Below are 26,426 nucleotides of genomic sequence, written 5' to 3' on the forward strand. Positions count from 1 at the left end.
GGCTTGGATAAACAGCTGAAAGATAAGTAGAGATTAACTAAGCAGAGAATAGAAAAGGCTAGGAATAGCATGTGCAAAGACCGTGTGAGGGGAGGAAGAATTTGTGAGCCCAGCAGGCAAAGAGGGGACAGGAGTGCCTGGAGGAAACAGACCTAAAACAGCACCATCCAATAAAAATATAATGAGAGTCAGACATGTAATGTAAATTTTCTAGTGGTCACTTAGGAAAGGTAGGGAAAAAAAAAAGGTAAAATTAATTTTAAGTGTTTTTTTTTTAACCCAACATGCCCATAATATTATCATTAAAAAATATAGGCAATATAAAAACTATCAATTTGATATTTTACCTTTTTTCCCTTGCACTGTTTGAAAACCAGTGTGCATTTTAAATTTATAACACATCTAAATTTGGATACTAAATATTCATCAGGAATATTTGATCTGTATTTAAATTTCATAAGATTTATAGTTGAAAAAAATAACTGCACATGCCAGGTTCTTCCAAACATACTTAGAAGTTTTTGAATAATTGAATCAAGTAACTATTTTAAATTTAAATTAATTAAAGTTAAATAAAATTAAGAACTCAGTTCCTCAGTTGCATGTATTGCATTTCAAATGCTTGATAATCACAAGAGAGATTTGGTAGCTACTCAGCCAGACAGTGAGAAATGGGAATGTAAGAGTGTGGACAGATCATACAGGCCTTGTAAACTTCATTCACATTTTTGTCTTTCTTTCAAAATCAGTGGGACACCCTGAAGAATGCTAGGCATGGGGTGATGTTAGGATATGTGAGCTTTGAAAAGATCACTCAGCATTGCGGAGAATGACTTGGGGTCGAGCTGGAGGCAAGGAGAAAAGGGTTGATCAATGGAAATGCCATTGCCATAATTTAGACCAAAGATAATGGTAATCTGAACAAAGGTTTTGTTGGCAGATGCCAGTTCATAAATTCAAGAGATATTTAAGGGACAAAATCCAGAAGAGCTGATGTTGTTCAGTCCCTAAGTCTGAACATGATGATAATACATTTGAAAAAGAGGATGACATTGAAAGAAGACCAAAGTTGGTTGCTATCTACTGCTGCTTTATCTCTGCATCAGGAATTTAGACAGGGCTCAGTTGGGATGGCTTGTCACTGTTCCATCATGTCTGGAGTCTCACTTGGGGAAAATCAAATGGCCAGAAATAGTGAATGCAACCATCTGAACGTTCCTCTTTCTCCCCTCCAGAGCCTGGGCTGGGATGACTTAATGATGTAGGCTCAGCCAGAGCTGTCTACTAGACTGACTATACATATCCTCTCTTTATGTATCTTGGGCTTCCTCATATCATGGCAGCCTTGAGGTTGCTAAAATTCTTACATGGTAGCTTTCCATGAGCATTGTATCAAATGAGTTGGAAGCTGTTGTGACCTTTTATATTCTAGCTTCGGCAATCACATGCCTTCAGTTCCACTCTACACTTATTAGTTGAAAAGGTCATAGGCTTACACAGGTCCTGAGAAAGGGAACAGAAAATCCATCACTCAATGGGAAGAATTTCAAAGAATTCACATCCATGTTATGTGTGTTCAGTCGCTAAGTCCTGTCTGACTCTTTGCGACCCCATGGACTGCCATGTTTCCCTATCCTGAACTATCTCCTGGAGTTTGCTCTAACTCATGTCCTTTGAGTCAGTTATGCTATCTAACCATCTCATCCTCTGCCACGTCCTTCTCCTTTTGCCATCAGTCTTTCCCAGCATCAGGGTCTTTTCCAATGAGTCAGTTCTTCCATTAGATGACCAAAGTATTGGAGCTTCAGCAGTAGTCCTTCCAATGAATATCCATGGTTGATTTCCTTTAGGATTGACCGATCTGATCTTATAAAATCACATAAATGCAGTTTGGAATATTCTCATTTTATGATGCATCTGATGAGAAAAGCTGATTTCATTGGAAAAGACTCTGATGATGGGAAAGATTGAGGGTAGAAAGAGAAGGGGATGACAGAGGATGAGATAGTTGGATGGCATCACCGACTCTATGGACATGAGTTTGGGTAAACTCCGGGAGTTGGTGATGGAGAGGGAGGCCTGGCGTGCTGTAGTCCATGGGGTTGCAGAGAGTCAAACATGACTGAGAGACCAAATGATAACAAAAACATTTTGTAGTGCCTTTGAGTCATGTAAGATAGATGTTCGTATATCCTGTTCTGGAATTCAGAAGAGAAGTTCAGGATGAGACTATAAATGAACAAATTTTCTGTACTGGTGTGGTAATTACAGTATAGATGAGAACCCCTCAGAAGAGAATCCTGGTTGAATACAATGCTTTGAGGCTTTTCGACCAGTTACTGTTCTGAATAAAGGATGAAAGTAGAACAGTCAGAGCAGCAGGGAGAAAGGCAGGAGGGTGTCATACCTGGGAAGCTAGGAGAAGCATATGTTTCAAAAAGGGAAGAGTAGTAACAGCTTTAAATCTTCGGAAATGTCAAGAATGATAAAGGCAGATGATGTCTATTGGGTTTGTTGACAGGGCAGCTCTTATTTATCTTTTAAGAATCATTTTGATGTTTTAGAAATAAAGATCTGGATGCAATACAAAAGAGGGGTTGCTGCAGAGAGAGACTAAATTTAAGGAACTAGTGACCGGTTGATTCTTGTTGAAAAATAGTAGCTACATTTCATCAAAATGAAGATATTAATTAGATTGTAGAGAGGCACAAATAGGTGGATAAAATACATTGGTGTGTTTTTTTTTTTTTTTTTTTTGAGATGAACATTGCCTTTAGTCTTGTATCTTAAATAAATTTTCACCTATGGTATTTAGATTATTGGAGAAGAAAATGGGAACCCGCTCCAGTATTCTTGCCTGGAAAATCCCACGGACAGAGGAGCCCAGAGGGCTACAGTCCATGGAGTCACAAACAGTCAGACACAGCTGAGCATCTAAACAACAACAATTTCGAGCAATAAAAATTTATACTGAGTTTTTTTTTGTTCTTAAATGGTAAATATAACTTTTTATTTCCTTTGTTCACTGGGTCAATCTACTGTACTTCATTTTTGTTGGACTGTTTTGACTTTGCTCATGGGTGTATATGTATATGTGTATATTCCATTATTTTAATTATTATTTGCCTGACTTTGTAACTGCCATTTGTCTGGGGTACATCTTTGGTTTCTTGTTTTTATTTCACTTAATGCCATAGCAAACCACTTGTGGAATCTTCGGTACTGACCAGAGATCAAGCCCTGAGCCTTTGGAGTGGGAGCACTGACTCCAAGACCCTGGACTCAGAGAACTGACCCCAAGGAGCATCAGACAGTGAGACTCACACAGAGGGAACTAATGGAATACCAGACCCCACATCACCCAACCACCAGTAGCACCCTGTGCAGAATGCCTCATCTAAGCAACAAACAAAACAAAAATACAAACCCAGTCATCAGCAGAAGGATTACCACCTCACTCAGCCTTGCCCATCAGAGGAAAAACAAACAAACAAAAACTCAGCACAAATCTCACCCTACATGAGGCTTACACAAACCACTGGACCAACCTTAGGAGGGCAGAAACCAAAAGGAAGAAAGAATTCAACCTTGAAACCTGGGAAAAGGAAACCTCAAACACAATAAGTTTAAAAAAAAAATTGAAAAGGCAGAGAAATATTGCACAAATGAAGGAACAAACTAGAAACACAGAAGTCCAAATAAATGAAGAGGAAATAGGCAAACTACCTGAAAAAAAAATTCAGCATAATGATATAAAGATGATCAAAAACCTTGAAAAGAAAATGGAGAAAATGCAAGAATCAATTAACAAAGACCTAGAAAAATTAAAGAATAAACATACAGAGATAAACAACACAATTACTGAAATTAAAAATACTCTAGAAGAAATCAATAGCAGAGTATCTGAAGCATAAGAACGAATCAGTGAGCTGGAAGATAAAATAGTGGAAATAACTTCTGAAAAGCAGAATAAAGTAAAAAAAAAAAAAAAAAAAAGAAAAAGAAAAGAACTGAGAATAGTCTCAGAGACCTCTGGGACAATATCAAATGCACCAATATTCAAATTATAGGGGTCCCAGAAGAAGAAGAGAAAAAAAAAGAGTATGAGAAAATTTTTGAAGAGATTATAGTTGAAAATTTCCCCAACATAGAAAAGGAAATAGTCAATCAAGTTCAAGAGGCACAAAGAGTCCCATGCAGGATAAATCCAAGGAGAAACATGCCAAGGCACACACTAATCAAACTGACAAAGACTAAATACAGAGAAAGAATGTTAAAAGCTGCAAGGGAGAAGCAACAAGTAACATACAAGGGAAACCCCATACAATTAACAGCTGATATTTCAGCAGAAACTCTGCAAGCCAGAAGGGACTGGCAGGATATATTTAAAGTATTGAAAAGGAAAAATCCACAACCAAGATTTCAGTACCCAGCAACAATCTCATTCAAAATTGATGGAGAAATAAAAAGCTTTTCAGGCAAGCAAAAGTTAAGAGGATTCAGTAGCACCAAACCATCTTTACAAGAAATGTTAAATGGACTTATATAGTCAAGAAATAAAAGAGAAGAAAAAAGATCTACAAAATCAACCCAAAACAATTAAGAAAATGGCAATAGGAACATATATATCAATAATTACTTTAAATGTAAATGGATTAAATGCTCCAACCAAAAGACACAGACTGACTGAATGGATACAAAAACAAAGACCCATATATATTGCTGTCTACAATAAACCTACTTCAGACCTAAAGACACATATAGACTGAGTGTGAGAGGGTGGAAAAATATATTCCATGCAAACGGGAAACAAAAGAAAGCTGGAGTAGCAATCCTCATATCAGACAAAATAGACCTTAGAATAGAGAAGACTGCAGGAGATGAGGAAGGACAGTACATGATGATCAAGGGATCCATCCAAGAGGAAGACATAACAATTGTAAATATCTACGTACCCAACATAGGAGCAACTCAATAAATAAGACACTAACAGACACAAAAGGAGAAATTGACAATAACACAATAATAATAGATTTGAACACCCCACTCACACCAATGGACAGAAAATTAATAAGGAAACACAAGTTTTAAATGATACATTAGATGAGATGGATCTCATTGAAATCTTCAGGACATTTCATCCAAATGAAGAAGAACACACCTTCTTCTCGAGTGCCCATGGAACATTCTCCAGGATAGACTACATCTTGGGTCCCAAATCAAACCTCAGTAAATTTAAGAAAATTGAAATCATATCAAGCATCTTCTCTGACCACAACACTATAAGACTAGAGACCAGTTACAAGAAAAAAAACCTGTAAGAAACACAAACACATGGAGATTAAACAACACATTTCTAAATAACCAATAGGTTACTGAAGAAATCAAAAGGGAAATCAAAGAATTTCTAGAAACAAATGACAATGAAAACACAACAACTCAAAACCTATGGGATGTAGTGAAAGCAGTTCTAAGGGGGAAGTTTATAGCAATACAATCCTACCTCAAGAAGTGAAGAAAACATCAAATAGACAACATAACTTTACACCTAAAACAACTGGGAAAAGAAGAATTAAAAAACCCCAAAATTAGTAGAAGAAAATAAATCATAAATATCCAAGCAGAAATAAATGAGAAAGAAATGAAAGAAGCAATAGTAAAGATTGATAAAACTAAAAGTTGTTTCTGTGAGAACATAAACAAAATTGACAAGCCTTTAGTCAGACTCATCAAGGAAAAAAGAGAAGAATCAAATCAACAAAATTAGAAATGAAAAAGGAGAGTTTAGAACAGACAATGCAGAAATACAAAGGATTATAAGATACTATTATCAACAACTATATGGCAATAAAAAGGATAACCTGGAAGAAATGGACAGGTTTCTAGAAAAGTTCAATCTTCCAAGACTGAACCAGGAAGAAATAGAAATTAAGAGCAACCCAATTACAAGCACTGAAATTGAAGTTGTGATCAAATATCTCCCCCAAAACAAAGCTCAGGACCAGATGGCTTTATAGGAGAATTCTATCAACCATTTAGAGAAGAGCTAATTCCTATCCTAGAGCTCCTTCAAAAAACTGCATAGGAAGGAACATTTCCAAACTCATTCTACAAGGCCACCATCACCCTAATACCAAAACCAGACAAAGACAACACAAAAAAAGAAAACTACAGGCCAACATCACTGATGAACATAGATACAGAAATCCTCAACAAAATTTTAGCAAACAGAATTCAGCAACACATTAAAAAGCTCACACACCAGGATCAAGTTGGGTTTATTCCAGGAATGCTAGGATTCTTCAATATGTGCAAATCAATCATTGTGATACACTATATTAACAAATCAAAAGATAAAAACTATAGGATAATCTCAATAGATGCAGAAAAAGCCTTTGACAAAATTCAGCACCCATTTATGATTAAAACTCTTAAAAAAATGGGCATTGAAGGAACCTACCTCAACATAGTAAAGGCCATATATGATAAGCCTACAGCACACATTATTCTCAATGGTGAAAAACTGAAAACATTCCCCCTAAGATCAGGAACAAGACAAGGGTGTCCACTTTCGTCACTATTATTCAACATAATTCTGGAAGTGCTAGCTACAGCAATCAGAGAAGAAAAAGAAGTAAAAGGAATCCCAATCAGAAAAGAAGTAAAGCTCTCACTGTTTGCAGGTGACATGATACTGTACATAGAAAACCCTAAAGATAGTATCAGAAAATTACTAGAACTAATCAGTGAATTTAGCAAAGTTTCAGGATACAAAATCAATACACAGAAATCACTTGCATTTCTATATACTAACAATTAGAAATCAGAAAGAGAAATTAAGGAATCAATCTCATTTACCACTGCAACAAAAAGAATTAAATATCTAGGAATAAACTTACCTAAGGAGACAAAAGAACTTTATACAGAAAATTATAAGACACTAATGAAAAAAATAAAAGATGACATAAACAGATGGAGAGATATTCCATGTTCCTGGCTAGTAAAAATCAATATTGTGAAAATTACTATACTACAAAATCAATCTATAGATTCAATGTGATCCCTATCAAATTATCAATGGCATTTTTCACAGAACTAGAACAAAAACTTCCACAATTCATATGGAAACACAGAAGACCCCGAATAGCCAAAGCCAACTTGAGAAAGAAGAATGGAGCTGGAGGAATCAACCTTCCTGACTTCAGATTACACTACAAAGCTACAGTCATCAAGACAGTATGGTACTGGCACAAAAACAGAAATATAGACCAATGGAACAAGTTAGAAAGCCCAGAAATAAACCCATGCACACTCTGGGTACCTTAGTTTAAACAAAGGAGGGAAGAACATACAATGGGGGCAAAGACAGCCTCTTCAATAAATGGTGCTGGGAAAACTGGACAGCTAGGTGTAAAAGAATGAAATTAGAAAACTTCCTAACACCATACACAAAGATAAACTCAAAGTGGATTAAAGTCCTAAATTTAAGACCAGAAACTATAAAACTCTTAGAGGAGAACATAGGTAGAACACTCAATGACTTAAATCAAAGCAGGAAATTCTATGACCCACCTACTAGAGTAACGGAAATATGACCCACCTACTAGAGTAATGGAAATAAAAATGAAAGTAAACAAGTGGAACCTGATTAAACTTAAAAGCTTTTGTACAACAAAGGAAATTATAAGCAAGGTGAAAAAGCAACCCTCAGAATGGGAGAAAATAATAGCAAATGAAACAACTGACAAAGGATTAATTTCCAAAATTTGCAATGCCAGAAAAACAACCCAATCAAAAAGTGGGAAAAAGACCTAAACAGACATTTCTCCAAAGAAGATACACAGATGGTTAACAAACACATGAAAAGATGCTCAACATCACTCATTATTACAGAAATGCAAACCAAAACTAAAACGAGATATCACCTCACAATGGTCAGAATGGCCATCATCAAAAAGTCTACAAACAATAAATGCTGGAGAGGGTGTGGAGAAAAGGGAACACTCTTGCAGTGTTGGTGGGAATATAAATTGATACAGCCACTATAGAAGACAGTATGGAGAGTCCTTAAAAAACTAGGAATAAAACCATCATATGACCCAGCAATCCTACTCCTAGGCATATACTCTGAGGAAACCAAAAGTGAAAAAGACACATGTATCCCATTGTTCATTGCAGCGCTATTTATAATACTAGAACATGGAAGCAACCTATATGCCCATTGACAGATGAATGGATGAAGAAGTTGTAGTACATATCAGTTCAGTTCAGTTCAGTCACTCAGTCATTTCTGACTCTTCACGACCCCATGAATCACAGCACGCCAGGCCTCCCTGTCCATCACCAACTCCCGGAGTTTACCCAAACTCATGTCCATCATGTCAGTGATGCCATCCAACCATCTCATCCTCTGTCATCCCTTTTTCCTCCTCCCCTCAATCTTTCCCAGGATCAGGGTCTTTTCCAGTGAGTCAGCTCTTCGCATCAGGTGGCCACAGTATTAGAGTTTCAGCTTCAGCATTAGTCCTTCCAATGAACACCCAGGACTGATCTCCTTTAGGATGGACTGGTTGGATCTCCTTGCAGTCCAAGGGACTCTCAAGAGTCTTCTCCAGCACCATAGTTCAAAAGCATCAATTCTTCAGCACTCAGCTTTCTCTACAGTCCAACTCTCACATCCATACATGACTACTGGAAAAACCATAGCCTTGACTAGACGGACCTTTGTTGGCAAAGTAATGTCTCTGCTTTATAATATGCTATCTAGGTTGGTCATAACTTTCCTTCCAAGGAGTAAGTGTCTTTTAATTTCATGGCTGCAATCACCATCTGCGGTGATTGTGGAGCCCAGAAAAATAAAGTCAGCCACTGTTTCCACTGTTTCCCCATTTATCTGCCATGAAGTGATGGAACCCGGTGCCATGATCTTAATTTTCTGAATGCTGAGCTGTAAGCCAACTTTTTCACTCTCCTCTTTCACTTTCATCAAGAGGCTCTTTACTTCTTCTTCACTTTCTGCCATAAGGGTGGTGTCATTTGCATATCTGAGGTTATTGATATTTCTCCAGGCAATCTTGATTCCAGCTGGTGCTTCCTCCAGTCCAGTGTTTCTCATTATGTCCTCTGCCCAGAACCTATTATACAGAGGGAAGTGAGTCATAAAGAGAAAGATAAATATTATATTCTAAGGCATCTATACGGAGTCTAGAAAAATGGTACTGAAAAATTTATTTACATGTCAGTAATGGAGAAGCATAGAGAATAGACTTATGGACATGGGGAGAGGGGAGGAGAGGGTGAGATGTATGGAAAGAGTAACATGGAAACTTACATTGCCACATGTAAAGTAGATAGCCAATGGGAGTTTGCTGTATGGCTCGGGAAACTCAAACAGGGGCTCTGTATCAATCTAGAGGGGTGGGATGGGGTGAGAGATGGGAGGGAGGTTCAAAAGGGTGGAGATATATGTACGTCTATGGATGATTCATGTTGAGGTTTGACAAAAAACAACAGAATTGTGTAAAGCAATTATCCTTCAATTTAAAAAAATTTAAAAATGTATATAGAAAAAACAATGTATACTTTGTTTCACACATTATGGACTTGAGAGGTATAAACATTGTCACAAATCTGACATAGCTATCTTCCCAAATCTGAGAACAAAATGTTGTCAGATTTGTTTTTTTCTTCAAATACATACACACAACACATAAGCACAAATCTAATATTGTGGGACAAAATATTTTGTCTCAACATAGATATGCTTTTTATGTACACTTTGATTTGATACTTTGTGTGCATATAGTTATTTATCTAATGAATTTCAAATGTCTGCCATGAATTCCTAGAAACATAAATTTATATGATCTCATATTGGACTAACAAGAATTTCAAGAAGATTCTGCAAAGATAACTATTTCTAGTACACCTACTTCAAGTATCTTTTAAAAACTTGTTATACCAATGTAAAATGATGTTTAATGAACTGAAACTACAGTGTTTTCTGTTTGATTGTTGAGATAAATCCTTCAAATCTTTGTTGCCATTGTCACTGCTGAGCTAGGTGGCACTTCACTTGAGCCCATCACATCATTTGTTTTCATGATCATGATTAGAGGTGCTACTGAATCAATACCAGTCCCAAATGAATGATCACAATGGTCACAAAGAATGGGTCATGTGGTCTACAGTATGTTCATATTCTTGCCAAAACCTGAGAGGGGAATCAGAAATACAAAATGTCGGTTTATTTTTCTGGTAAGACTGGCTTCAGTCCCAACAAAAAACTGCAGTTTAGTGAAATAATATTAATTATACATTGAACAAAATAAAGTAGTCAAATATGTTGCTTCGTGAGATAAAGATCAACCAACCATTTGACTGATTTTAAGCCTGTTTTTTTATATGCAGATTCAGTTTCCCTTTATTTTTCAGTTCCTGTGAAAAGTTAGCATTTTTGTCTGACTTGATAAGATGAGATATCCCAAGATGAAGAGCGAGAAAAGCACAGGTTAATGAAACTATGTTGGCCTCTATTTCTATCCTCCCATTTTCTTTCTTCCTCTCTTCCTTCTCTCCCTTCCTCCCTTGCCATTTTCCTTCTGCTGCTTTCTTTTGCACCTTCATTACTTTTACTTATTTTTCTTTCTACTACTTTGTTTTATTATTATTTTTTCCTTTTCAATCTGCCTCCATATCCTTTGAACTTGGCAGTTCATTGAATTTCACTATTGATAACAGATTTAATCGTAGCTGATGAATTTTCTGCTAGAGGTGCTGACTCCTAAATAATGCACGATGTAGATCATTACCTCTTAGCATTAGTGATCAAAGCAAGGGACAAACAGGTGAAATCTGGGGTTGATTTGCTTTAAAACAATCATTAAACTCTTTCAGTCTTGGCTTGCTATTTAGGAAATCTTATGAGAGCTATACATACTCTTTCTGAAATATGAGTCATGTATTGGTTTCGCTCAGAAAGAAACAATCTTCCAGGCCTACAGCGTTATCTTCAGTTATTTTTATTATATTGTGATCTACATATATACCACATAAAATTTGACATAAATTTACCATGCTTATACCTGTATAGGAATTTACAAATTAAATACTATTATAGTAAATAAATATGTAAACTTCAAATTTTAATGTAGGAATATGTTCCTTTGGATCTATTTTTGTCTTTACAATTATCTGTTGCCTTTAGTCACTAGATTCAGAGTATGGCTGATAGCATTTCAATAGTATATAAAGCAGTAGTAGTAAATTCAAGTTCTGGATAATCTGGCATTCATCAGAAAGCAGTACTCTAATGTTGTTTTATTGTTATTATTTTTATTTTAAATTGACAGGTAATCACTTTACAGTATTGCATTGGTTTCTGCCAAAAATCAACATGAAATGCAGAGTTCTTGTTAAGTCTATAAAGCAGTCTTCTTCATCTGAGGAAAAAATTAGCATGTGATGTTATTAAAATTTGTATTAAGTGGGTATGTAGCCCAATTCTGGAATCAGAAACTAGAAAATAGTATTTGAGGTTGGTTTCAACTCTTCATAGGAGAAGAAAAATTTTTACTTTTAACAAAAGACATCAATGGACTATTGATGAAAATCACTAAATATTAGAAATGGATCCTCTATTGTTTTAGACTAGGAATATTCAAGCCCTCATGAAGCTATTATTTGGCATTTAGCCTTGGCCTGAACATTTTATTTTAAGACTAAGCCATTTTTTTTTCTTTTTAGCCTAAAAAGTATAAAGACAGTGTATTGAACTACCACAAACTGTTGTTTTTGCCATGTAGAAACAAAGTCTTGGCTTTTTAAAAAATCAGGAAATTAAGTGCTTTTATCATAATAGTATCTATCAAATGTAAAGTATTCATATAGAAAAGGAATTTTATATTTACTTCTAGCATAATGATTCAGTATGAGAACAGTAACTTAGATCAGACTGCTTTGCTCCTAGATATATTCACCAGAAATTAAATGTGTTCATGATTTGCCACATGCATGCTTATAAATAATTACAGAAAGGTGTACACCAAAATCTTGTGGAAAATCTGGTAATACGTGGTAATTCAGATAAATTATAATAAACAATTTTTAAAATAAACTTTTAACTTGACAATAGTTTTAGATTTACAAAAGAATTGATACAATAGGAGTTCTACAATTGATACAATAGGAGAGAGTTCCCATACAACCCAACACCAGTTTCCTCTATTATTAATAGTCTATATAGATGGGGTACATTGTCTAGTACACTGGCTCAGTACTGATATTATTATTAATTGTAGTCCTTGGTTTATTCAGATTTTTCTTTGTTTTACCTGACATTTTTTTGTTCCAGCATCCAATCCAGGACGCTGCATTACATTTTGTTGTCAGGTCTCATTGACAGGCTGTTGTCCAGGCTCCTCTTGGCTGTAGCTGCTTCAAATACTTTCCTTGTTTTTGATGACCTTGAGAGTTTGAGGAGTAGTGGTCATGCATTATGTAGGACGTCACTCTATTGGATTTTGTCTGATGTTTTTCTCATGATTAGACTGGGGTTATGAGTTTTGGTGAGGGAGATTTCAAAGGCTAAGTGCTTCTCCCATCACATCATATCAAAGGCATGTGCTCTTAAGATGACTTATCACTGTTGATGTTGACCTTGATCATCTCACTGAGGTAGCTTGTCACTTTTCCACTGTACAGTTACTTTCATCCTCCTTTTTACATGTCATTCTTTGGAAGGAAGTCAGTACGTGCAGCCCATACTCAAGTTGTAGAGAGTTATGCCCTACCTCCTTGAACATAAATTATTTGGAAATTTCCTGTCCAATTTGTTTCTTCTCCATTTATTTGTTTATTAAGTTATTTATTTATCTTAGTATGGACTCATGGATTCATGGATATTTATCTTACACTTGGGGTTATAATCCGATAAGCCTTTGGGTTGTTGCTCAGATTGTTCCAACACTGGCCAATGTGAGCTCTTTCAGTTGCCTCTTATATCCCTTTGACAGGCTCCCACCGTTGTGTTTGTTTTAGCATTTTCTTACTTTCTGGAACTACTGATACTCCAGGCTGTCTTGTGTATTGTATCTCCTTCCCAGTCCTAGAATTAGCCATTTCTCCAAGAAGCCTGTAGTTCCTTTTATTAGAGAATGGTGTTAAAAACTACTCTTTGGGCCCTAGATGTTCTCACTATTACTTGAGTGCCATTGCGTCTAGGCCTTCTTAGCTGGCAGAGCAAAGAAATGTATGTGTCTGTGGTAATCTGTGCATGTACATATTTAAAAACATGGAATGAATTTTTCCCTAGAGCCTCCAGAAGATATGTGGTTCTGATGACACCTTAATTTTCACCCCATAAGACTCATTTTGGATTTCTGACCTCCAAAACTGTCAAGGAATAAATTTGTGTTGGTTTAAGCCACTAAATTCATGGTGATTTATTACAACAATAATAGGAAACAACTATAGCTAAAGACAAATTATGGTGAACATTTTTTTCATACATTTATTTGCCATTATATCTTTGGTGAGATGTCTGTTCAGATCATTTCCCATTTATTAAATTAGGCTATTTTTCTTCTTGTTGCATTTTAAGAGTTTGTGTTTTTGGATACAAGTCCTTTTTCAGATACCTTATTCATTAATATTTTTCTCTAGTCTGTGGCTTGTTTATTCATTCCACTAATATAATTTATAGAACAATTTTAATTTTAATAAAATCTAACTTTTTCTTTTATGGATTATGCTTTTGTTGTTGTAGCTAAAAGTCATAAACAAATGTAAAAATCATATAGATTTTCTCCTATGTTTTCTTCTAGAAATTGTTTGTTTAGCATTTAGTTCTATGATCCATTTTAAGTTGATGTGAAAGGTTTGCACCCAGATTTATTTTCTTGAATATTGGCCAAACTTTACCAAAATTAGCCAGGCTCCTCTGAGCTTTCTTCTTGAGTAGGTTTTAACCCTCCTCAAAATGTGGATTTTAATACTATTCTCCAAAAAACAAAAACAGCTTTATTTCCTTTTTCCAATGTGCATAGTTTCTATTTAATTTTATTTTCTTATTGCATTTATTAGGACTTCCAATAGTATTTTAAGTAGTAGTTCCATATTCCTAATCTTAGGAATATATATGTATGTAGTTACTTATATAATTTGTTTGTAGGTGTTTTTGATCAAGTTGAATAAGGTCCTGTTTATTTCTAATTTACTAAAAGTTTTATCATGAATTGGTATTAGATTTTGTCAGTTGTTTTCTTATCTACCAATTGTATAAGCATATGATTTTTTTCTTCGCAATTGGTTGATATGTAGTTTTTATTGGTTGAATTTGGAAGGTTGGACCAGGTTTGCATACTAGGAATAGGTCTCACTTGGTTATGGTATATAAATACTTTTATACATTGTCTCATTAAATTTGTGACATTTTCTGAAGGATATTTGTGATTACATCCATGAGAGATATTGGTCTGTACTTTTCCTGTTTTGTAATGTCTTTATCTGACTTTGGTTTTGTGTAATGATGATTCTCATTAAATGAGTTTTGAGTTAGAAAGTGGTCTGTATTTCTACTTTTTGGAAGAGATTATGGGGAATTCAAGTTCTTCAGAGTAGAGTAGAGTAGTGGACAATTGCTCTGACCCAGACTTTCCACTTGGGAGTAAGCACCTTCCTCATATAAGAAAGACTGTGGATTTTCTGTATTATTCATGGCTGAAAGTAATCTCTCAATATACTTTCAGTTATATTCAATCGTATGTGATTAAAACTATGTGGAAGATGATTAATTATTGATTCAATTTGTTTAGGCTCTATTTCCTATTTCTCCTTGTGTGAGTTTTGGTAATTTGTGCTGTTCAAGGAATTGATCTATTTTACCTAAGTTATGAACTCTGTTGACATAGAGTGTAGTGTTCATTCCTTTCTTATTTTTTTAATGTCCATGAGTGATGATACATCTTTCATTTCTAACATTGGTAATCTCTGTCTTCTCTTTTTTGACTTGGTTAGCTAGACTAGAGTTTTGGGGATATCCATTTCTCTTTGTATGCATAGTAGTTTGTTTGTTTATTTTTAGGAAATTATTCCCTTTCATCTAAATTTTCAAGTTTATGTTAATAGAGTTGTTGGCAGTTTGTTCTTATTTTTTGATATCTACAGAGTCTGAGTGAATAGCTTCCTGTTTTATTTCATGTATTAGCAATCTGTGACTTCTCCCTTTCTATTTTGTTCATCTTGCTAGCATTTATCACTCTTCGACCATGTGAAAGAACCAGCTTCTATTTTTGCTTGTATCTGTTGCTTTCCAATTTTTAGTTTTGTTAGTTTCTGCTCTAATTTTTATTATTTCTTTTCTTTTACTTGTGTTAGGTTCAAATTACTCTTTTCCTTTAGCTGCCTGAGGTAGAATGTAGGTTATGCATTTTATATCTTTCTTATTTTTTAATGTACACACTTAATGATATAAATTTCTTTCTGAACACTGCTTTCACTGTAGTCACAAACTTTGTCAAGTTGTATTTTTATTGAATTTAAAATATTTATAAAGTTAGGATATGGATTTTAAAAAGCATTAAAACTGTAATACAGCAATAAAAATTTCTTATAGAAGTACTTTTGGATTCTGAGAATACCCAAGGGTTTGCACTCTCACATTTGAGATATCTAGTAATCACTAATGACACTTTGTCATGATCCATATTGAAATCTTCTTGACGAGCAAGTTGGAAGTCTGACAAAAACTGTTTAGAAGGACATAGCACTATGATTTCCATAGTGAGACCAGAAAATCAGTACTGTGTGTTGATACTTAGTCTCAGAAAAATTTACTCTGCAGAAGGAAACCTTTGGACAAAATGTCACTGAGGTGAAATTAGCCATTTTGTGCCAAAGAGCTTCCATATGAGGGCATGCCTTGAGAAATGATGATAGTCAGATTTGGGACTGTTTCCAAGAGTTACCAGGTAGGTGATTCCAGCCCTTTCTAGTACTGTAGAAAAGCTAAGAAAGTAGAGTGCTTCTTCTTTCTGATAATGAAAAATAAAGAAGTAGTTGTACACACTTTACCATAGCCATGAAACTCTATTCTCATAGCCGTGTAAGGTTTTTCTCTGATCTACTCACACCTTTCATTACACTTTGTTTCTCCACTTATGTTTTGTATTTTCTGGGTCCTTATTCTGTATTCTTATTGAGTTTTAAAATATTTTAAACAATATTTAAATATTTAAAAATTATCTAAAAATAATTTATTAACAAAGTAAGTAGGCAATTCTCAATCAATCTCTCTGTCTTTCCATCTGCCTTTCAGTCAGTCTCTCTCTCATGCTAGGTACAGCCTATGTGCAAGGATAATTAGTTTTTACTTCATACTTTCCAAGTCCCCTAATATGCTCACAATTTTCCCCATCCACATCCTATTTTTCCCTTGTAACCTAGTAAGAAATAGTATACATGTTGTATCATGAATTGATGCATGGTTTTCTAGAACCTACCATATTTTTAATCCTGCACAAGGGCCTCTCATCCATAAATGAATTAAATGACTTTCTCCTTCCAGAAACTACAGACTCGTTGGATTGACAAGACTAATAAAATAATTAGTGAGTGATATAATCAATATGTTATTAAGCTCTGAGTGGTCAAATAATGACCATAAATACCATGAAAACTTCATGTAAAATTGTTCACAGTGTTCCTTTTCCTTTGGAGAATTTAGAAAGAGTCTGTTCAAAAGATTTGTCAAGAGCATCTCATCAGTTGTTTATATTGGAAGGGACAGAAAATGGGTGAAGACTAAAATATCCATGTAATTAATAAACTCAAGATAGCTCAGGTCAATGACCCTGCAAATTGTTTTTTAATGCATAGACACATCATTTCCTCTGATTTTGTCTCCTTGGATGATTTTTGGAACGTGATCTCTATTGGAATGGAAAATAATCATTTTTGACTGCCTTTCAGAAAGAGATGTCTCTACCTTGTTCTGTGTGTATGTATGTATACCCTTGCAAGTGCACACACATGTGCTTACTTATACACTTATACACATGCACAAAGACGAAGATCCACTGCTTTGTGCTCAATGTAAATGTTTAACTGTTTATTGAATTTAAATGAATACCAATGTCATTCATCAAAAACCTCTCAGATCTTTTCCTTTACTCTCAAGTTGATGAACAATACCTGGTGCTTCCCGGAGGCAAAAAAAAGCCTGAGGAAAGTGGCCATTGGGTAGAAACTTAGAATGGGACTGACTGCACAGAGGTGAAGAGCTTGCGATGATATACAGGGATGCTCCATGCTCATGCTCTTCTCAAGTGGACCATCCCAATAGCTTCCTAATTGCTGCTTTAATGTTTCTCCAACTGAAGTTGTATACCACTTTTATGGTTTTTGCCTTGTCTGTGTATCACTTGTGTCGTTATTCATTTGATCCATCCTTTATGTCGTAAAATACTTAATACTTTTACTAGCAGCAGGAGTAGCAGTATTACTACTACTATTGTGTTACTTCTGCCAATGTAAAACCAGTATCTCATGGTCTGCATCGAAGAACTTCATTTTAAAAAGATTTTTCCTGGCTTCCTTGGTGTCTCAGGGATGAATGAATTGTTAAAGTCATTCAATCATGTCTGACTCTGCGACCCCATGGACTATACTGTCCACGGAATTCTCCAGGCCAGAATACTGGAGTGGGTAGCTGTTCCCTTCTTCAGGGGATCTTCCCAACCCAGGGATCAAACCCAGGTCTCCCACATTGCAGGCAGATTCTTTACCATCTGAGCCACCAGGGAAGCCCATCAATGCAGGAGGTGTGGATTCAATCCCTGGTCTGGGAGGACCCCATATGCCACAGAGAAGCTGAGTCTGTGTGCCACAGCTGGTGATCCTGTGTTCCAGAGCCTGGGAGCTGCCACTACTGAACTCATGTGCCACAACTCCCAAAGCCCGCATGCCCTATAGCCTGTGCTCCACAGTAAGAGAAGTCACAGCAAAAAGAAGTCTGTACATCACAACTAGAGAAAAGCCCACACAACAAAGACCCAGCACAGCCAAAAATAAGTAAGTAAATAAAAAAAAATCACCTAAAGTTAGTTGATGGTCCACTAAGGCATGCATGTCACCTTCCAGGAAGTATGGATATAGAGAATAAGGTCCACATGACCAGAGCAGACAAAACCTCAGTGATCCAGCCCTGGTTTCTCCCCAGCTCTGTCTCTTTCTGAATCATGCGTCACATCTCAATGCTTGGCTTGCTTGAATAATTCATATTTCCCCAAGCCACCTTGTTTTAGAGGTCTGCTTCACAGCATCTCTTCGGTGCCAAAAAACTTTCACTCCTTTGTTTATCCAGAAAATATCTTCATACTTTTCAGACCTAGAGCATCATCTTTTCTCTGTACCCTAAGGTGAATTTACTTCTTTTTCTCGGTCTCCTCCTGTAACCCTTAATGGCCTTCCTTGTTAGGGAGTCTTTCTTTCTTGATCAGATTACAAATGCTTTCTGATAACTTGCAGGCACTCGGTGCTTATAGAATGAAAAAAAAAAATGATGGCAGAGTAAGTGATTGAATTCATGGGGGTAATCTCTGTGGTAACCCTTAAATTAGTGTTTCTCCATACTTTCTCCAGCTTCCCTGGTAGCTCAGCTGGTAAAGAATCTGCCTGCAATGCAGGAGATCCCAGTTCTATTCCTAAGTAGGGAAGATCCCCTGGAGAAGGGATAGGCTACCCACTTGAGAATTCATGGGCTTCCCTGGTGGCTCAGATGGTAAAGAATCCATCTGCAATATGGGAGACCTGGATTCGGTCCCTGGGTTGGGAATATCCCCTGGAGGAGGGCATTGTAACCCACTTCAGTTTTCTTGCCTGGAGAATCCCCATAGACAGAGGAGCCAGGAGGGCTACAGTCCATGGAGTCACAAAGAGTTGGACACGATTGAGTGACTAATCACATGTACTTTCTCAAGCCTGAAATTCTGCAAAGGAGATACAGTTCCTTTAAGCCTCTGTGTTTGTTGTTAAAGTTTAATGCCCCTAGGATTGGAATCAGTCAATCATGTTAAAGTGTTTGAAGATTCATCTGAAGGTTTTGCATACCATGTCCAGAGAGTAGGTTTTGAGAAGAGGGGATTAGGAGAGAATAAGAATGTGAATGCTGAGGGAAAGATGACACCAAAAAAACATGAAAAATTTGGAAAGGAACTGTCCCTTCTGAGAGTTTAGCTATAGACCACCATATTGGTACTTTCAATCAGAGCAGGCTAGAGTGATACAGAGAAGCTTAGGTCATAGAGAAAGTGTTAGCCCCACTACTAAATGCTCAGTCCTGGCTCCAGGGTAGAGGTGACTATGAGGAGAGAGGAAATCCCGTGGGAAGAACACACTGGACTCATAGGAACTATAGTGATACGTATCTTGAGGAGACTCAGTTCTTGATATTTTGAGCAATAACCAATATGAATATTTTGAGCAATAAAAAAGCAATGGGTAACTACTGTATTTGTTGAAATTGATCTGCAGGGTGAAGGTGTGGTCCCGTGGGATGGCAAAGATGATAATTTTTTTTAGATATGCATAGCTGTAAGCATCTATGTAGGAGGAATGGAATAGGAAAGAAAGGAAAATTCAATTGGAAAATCTAAAATTAATTTCATAATATCACAGTTGAAGATAGTACAAGACCATGAAATTGAAATATATTAGAGAAAATAGCCAGTGTACCCTTTAACTTGCTCTCCTTTTTAGTCTCACGCAGAAGAAATAATTCTGATCTTCAACTGAGAGTTGGCAGGTGTAACACTTTCAATTTAGAACCAACTCTTAGGTCTGTATGTCACATGTTTTGTTTTTTTAATTGTCATTTAATTTTGGTGAAATAGCTTTGTAGAACCATCCTTCTTTTGTTTCTTCCTTGAAACCATTAATTTTCACAAATAAAGGTCTTGGTATGTCAGTAGGACATGTTTAAAACATAAAACATCTGAATTGTTTCTATAGTGAACAAGAAAGAAAATAAAGAGACAGGCAAGAAATCCTCTAAAATTTAAAATGATTATGAATATTTTATTTCTATAGGAAAATTTGCTTCTTTTCTATAAAACATAAAGTATTTCCTTCTGTAGTCTTAAGGAGGCTGTGAAATATCTGATGGAGAGGCAGATGAAGGATGATTTTTTCTTATTTAGAAAGACATGAGCCTGTGATAGATAAGCCTAGCTGTTATATGAATTATATTGCTTCTCTTTTTCTCTTTTAAGAATTTTATACAGAGGGGAAAAAATTCTAGAATATAAGTTTCTATATACATATATATATTTTAATGACCTGAAACTAAAAAGGCACTAGATTGTAGAAACCCATGTGCACATTAATGAAAGTCCTTGGAAATAGAAGTTTGGTTACCATCACTGCAAGGGGGCCAGCTGTCATAATTCTGGCTCAGTTGGGTCTTTTACGTGGGGGGTCCTATTCATTATCTTTGGAATGCCACATAATAAGTGATTCTCTGAGGATACCATCTAATAAAAATACCATCCAGACATGTTCTGTTATTTCTACCTCTTCCTTCCTCACCAATTCAAGTCTCTAATTATTACCAGAAACTAAATTCAAGAGAGTTCCTGATGTTGGTAGTATCCACTGTTTCCTGTTTGCCATCACAAACTAAATAATGGAAGACTAGCTTATTTATATATATATATATATATTTACAAAATATATATATTTTAAAGAAAGATTATGTTTGTATATTCTAGTATGAACACATAGTACATACTCTCTAAAGTTCCCATTTCTGGTATTGTAGCTTGAATCCTGAATTTTAACTCAGAAATCATGCAGTTATTCAGCGTCTGCAATGCCTGCTTCAATTGTCAGTTTCAGAAAAGTATACCACGCTTTCAAATGTCTAGGCATTACCTGAGAGCAAACTTTGTTGGCACAATATTTTACAGTATCCAGCTTCTTTTTATTGCAAATCCCTTGTCATTATTATTATTTCACACCAAGAGCCCATATCCTGCTACAAAACACTGTAAGTAGTAGCGTATGTGAAAACAATCTGTGTTGTGGAATTTATATCCTAAAATTCCTTCCCTTTGAGATATGTGAAATCTGAGCTCCTGTGGTTCTGAGGAGCTTGATACTGTGACAGATTATCTGTGCATGTGTGTGTGCGTTTGTGTGTGTGTGTGAGTGCTGGGGAGCAGGAGCGGAAAGGCAGTAGAATTGTTTGGAATGGAAGGATTCTCATGACACATGGGATGATGGAAATGAAGCAATAAATTCCCAGGCATCCTGAGGCACTTTCCAACATATCCAGAATGATGCAAAAGTCCAGTGAAACTTTAGCAGACAGAGTAGGAAGGGAGCGTCTAGTCAGAAACCCATATCTTGTGTTTTGTTTTATGCTACGTGGTATGAACATAATACTTGCCTTATTAAATTCTAAGCATGTTTCCCATTTAGGGAAATGTGCAACCAAGCAGACATTTTAAAGAGCTGAAGTATAAAAATATAAAAAGATTTAGTGTCTCTCTCCAGGCCAGATATGTGGAGCTGTGGCTTATATATAGTGTATGCTTTAAGTTCAACAGAGTTCCCAGAGCTGCACCAGAGTAAAATGCTTCCAGGAGGTTTTCATTTCAGCAGCATCGTACGCAGAGACCTACTACCCCATCCTTCTCTGCTAAAGTATAACTTCAAATTCCAAGCACCTGGGAAATTCCCAGGAGTTCAGCGAGAACAGTAATGGCCTAAAACTTCTCCAGCCAACCCAGAGACCATACTCTCTGCCCTGAGAAACCCGTCTTGGAACAATCCAGTTCTGCCCCTTGACATCTGTGCCCACAGTCCAGCCCGGAGAGCAAAAGCCCAGAACTGGGGGAATTTGTGCCATGTTAAATCCATGGCCACCCATCTCCACAGCGCTGTTAACACTTCATAGAAATTCTAATGAGATTTTTTTTGTTGTTGTGATCCTTGCTTCCCCTCTCTCTGGAATGGCAATTTAAAACATTTTCCACTCAACTCACATCTGCAATTTGCTTTCTTCTTGTTCCTGGCAGATGTCTGACTTCACAGAAAATTAAAATAGAAACCATGAAAGCGAACCACTTCAACTTCCTGCTGTCATATCTACAAATCTACCTTAAATTGCCCCTTTTCCTTTTCCCTCCCCTACCGGCACAAAGGAGAAAGTGTCCCTTCTCCAAGTTACTTCTCCTCTGGACTGACTCCGCAAGGCCACTATTGTTCTCCAAAAACAACAGCCAGGTCCTACCCGGCTGACCTCTTTCCTGGCTCACAGTAGAGGCTTCCTCTTCAGCACTCCACTTTCTTCTTGTCTCCCTGCTCCATCCAGACTGCAGCCAGAGGGAAGATGCAACACACAACTGGGGTCATGCTACTGTCTTGTGCAAAACCCTTTTTCATGGCCTAAACTATGTCTAACCCCCACAGCATTCATATGTTGAAGCCCTAAAGCCTAGGACCTCAGAATGTGACTGTATTTGGAGAAAGAGTATTTGGAGATAGAGTTTTTGAAGACGTGTTTAAAATGAGGTCATTATGGTGGACCCCAATCTAGTAGGACTGGTATCATTATAGGAAGAGCGGAGTAAGACATAGACTCACATAGAGAAAAGACTACATGAAGACAGTCAACAACAAGCCAAGGAGGGAAGCCTCAGCACCCCTGCTGATACTTTCATCTTGGATTTCTAGCCTCCAGAAGTGGAAAAAAGTTTATCGGTTAAGCCACCCAATCTCTGTGGTACTTAGTTAGGGTAGCCCTAGCAAACTCATACACTTTCTATTGACTGTCAGTCATCTCTAGCAAAGTATATTCATTCAATGGCTTTCAAATGAATAGAAAGTCTATTCACTTCTAAGGCCCAGGACTATCTGGCCCATGCTTGCTTCTCTTGCTTCATCCTTGGCCATTCTGCCCCTCTCTCTGTTCCAACCACACTGGCTTCTGAGCTGTTCATTGAATATGCTATTATCTTCCTTCTTCTGATACTCTTAGATGTACTGTCCCACCCTCATGAAACATTCCTACCTGCTCATGCTACACATTCACCTACTTAGCACTTTCGTCTCAACATAAATGTCACTCCTTAGAGAAACCACCCTTGTTCCCTAAGCCTAGGTTAGATTCCTCTCTAGTAAGCTTACATAGCATTCTGTACATCTCATATCATTCTGTACAGCCCATATCACTCCCAATCATTTGGTCAATATATGTTTTCTCTTGAAGACTGTAACCTTCAGGGACTCAGGAACTTATTCTACTTTGCTCACTGTTCTGTCTGCAGTCTGTGTGCCTGTTTCTATCATATATTTGTACTCTTAGGCTAAAAACAGACAGGGTCATAAATCCTGGCAGAAAAGTAGCTCGTTATAGTATTGCTTTGGACATGGTGTTAGTAAGATTTCCAGTGATTACCAAAATCCAATGAGGTAGGTATGTTCCTGAAGTTGAAATAGTAATGTAATTGCCTATTGAGAAAATATAGTTTACTGATTCAGTTCAGCTTATCAGAGGCAAAGATTATTTTTTATTTTCTTAAATTTATCAAATGTTCAGAATTTATTGGACTAGACATACACTAGGTCTAATTTATTTGGGGATATAATTGAAACAATTCTGCAAAAAATTAGATTTTATATCTTTGCCTGGCATTCTTTATTTTTATAGAAACAGTGGAAATGTGTTCAAAACTGGGGGCACAGTCATAGGGCACATGGCAATGCATGTGTTACAATCATGGGAAGTAGGGTTTGCTGCAGTTCTTCATCTCTGGTTTATACCAGAAGTTGAAAACCCTTATAAGAAGCACTTAGAGGTTCAGAGTCTCTTCTGTGGTGTGTGGTGGGAGTCGACAGCAGGTGGATGTGGAGGAAGCACTGTCAGGGACTATTTTCTGAAGAGTGGTACACAGATGCTGCAAGAGTGAACACGTGGTTTGTGTACCTGGCTCTTGTGGTCAGAAGGAGGGTAAACGTGACAACGATGCCACGCCAAGAGAAGTCTTTCATAGCATTTGTGTGCTAAGTACAATGGTGCCGTCTATTTGAGACTGATATTTTTGATGGGATTGACTATCCCTGAGTAGTGTGGGGACAAAAAGACTAATGTAGCTGGCCATCACTCGCACATTTATTTACATGTCAGGGCTTTTGTTCAGATTGTGACTGAAGCCTATTTGTAGAACCAGGCATAATGAGGTAAACTTCATTGAGATTCACTTCAGGACATACCCAAACAAACAAGATCTTCATTCTGAGCCCATCCAAATGTCTGTAATTTGGTAAATTACTCATTCTGTTTGAATGCATTAGTCATCATTTATGAATGTCAGTGAAATTGAATGGACTTCCCTCAAAGCACTATAGAACATTTCCATTATGCTACAAATGCCTTTTTTTCCAAGACATATTTTTCTACTGCATTTACAGTTTCTGATCCATGAACTAGATAGGCATCCCAGGAAATAAAAAAATCATGGTCAAAGAGCTAATGGGTATTTATAAAATATTTGTTTTAGATTAGAGCAGATTAAGGTCACATCACATATGTTAAAATGTGTAAACCTTCATAATCTTCAGGTTTAGTCAATACTTATTAAGCACCTTGGAAATCTTAGTAACCTTCAGCATGAACAGCTATCAATACAAAATAAAATAGGAAGAATCTTAAGGAAGATAATACCTCAATAACTCACTTTCTCAAAAAATATTTAAAAACAATTTGGCATGATAAAAGCTTTTTATTGAGTATATTGACTCATGGAAAATAATAAAAATATAAAAGACCTTGGACAGACATAAGACCTAGAAGACTTTTCTGATACCTTGACATTTTGTATTCTCATTAAAGTCAAAGAGTTTTAACAAGATAGCAAAGAGAGAAATCTTACATTTGCCATTATACAGGTATTTGCAGTGAAGTTATGTCAATTAAAAATTCCTATTCCAACACATTTTACTTGCTGCCTGCCAGCTGTAAGTCTTTATACCACATTGCAAATGCATGATGATGACAGGAGATAAGATAAAGGCTTACCATTGAATTTCTGAGTGTATTTATGTAATTCCCTAAATTCTGATTTTTTCTATGCCAGAGTAATATACTGAGTTCTCTTTTACATTTATGTAAGGAGTGGTGGAGACAATGGTGTCTGTAAGTCATTATTGCTCAAATGACTAGAATCTCTGCTTCCCAGGTGGCTCAGTGGTAGAGAATCCTCCTGCTAATGCAGAAGACTGGGATTTGATCACTGGGTTGAGAAGATCCCCTGGAGAAGGAAATGGCAACCCACTCAAATATTCTTGTCTGGGAGATTCCATGGACAGAGGAGACAGGAGGCTACAGTCCATGGGGTTGCACAGAGTCAGACACAACTGAGTAAACAAGTATGCTGCTGTTGCTGCTGCTAAGTCACTTCAGTCGTGTCCGACTCTGTGCGACCCCATAGACGGCAGCCCACCAGGCTCCGCCGCCCCTGGGACTCTCCAGGCAAGAACACTGGAGTGGGTTGCCATTTCCTTCTCCAGTGCATGAAAGTGAAAAGTGAAAGTGAAGTCGAGCAGTTGTATCTGACTCTTCACGACCCCGTGGACTGCAGCCTACCAGGCTCCTCCGTCCATGGGATTTTCCAGGCAAGAGTACTGGGGAAATGAGCACAAATGCTTATGAATTTAGCGAGGAAACAATCTTCTCAGGAAAGGATCTTTTAAACTCTTTCCCTGGAAAAAATTTTTAAATTGAAGTTGAATTTTTAAATGTTAGCAAGAGAAGTCTGCTAATCTAAACATGAACTCCTAATTTTTCCTATATCTCAGAACTTTCCCTATGGTATGCATTGGCAACTCTAGTTTTCCTAAAGAGAAAGTTGGCTATTCTAGAATCTCTGTAAAAAATCTCTTCTTTAATTGACCCATTATATCTCAGCTACACATATGCTGCTTACTTTCTCTACACATTCCTTGAATTTTAAATCCTAGAGGACTTTCTTTCATTATAACAAACCTATTTCCCTTTTAGTAATTCAGATTTGAGGATGATTTGATTTACAATTATATGGTTATATACTTTTTTGGCTTAAGCATGTATGTGTGTTTAGCAAGTATTTGTTACGCAATTGCACGCATTTCACATGCTAGCAAAGTGATACTCAAAATTCTCCAAGCTGGGCTTCAATAGTACATAAACCTAGAACTTCCAAATGTACAAGCTGGATTCAGAAAAGGCACAGGAACAAGAGTTCAAATTGCCAACATCCATTGGATCATTGAAAAGTCAAGAGAATTCCAGAGAAACATCTACTTCTGCTTCATTGACTACACTAGAGCCTTTGACTCTGTGGATCACAACAAACTGCGGACAATTCTTAAAGAGATGGGAATACCAG

Source organism: Odocoileus virginianus, chromosome 19 (assembly GCF_023699985.2).
Source record: "Odocoileus virginianus isolate 20LAN1187 ecotype Illinois chromosome 19, Ovbor_1.2, whole genome shotgun sequence".
NCBI classification, from domain to species: Eukaryota; Metazoa; Chordata; class Mammalia; order Artiodactyla; family Cervidae; genus Odocoileus; species Odocoileus virginianus.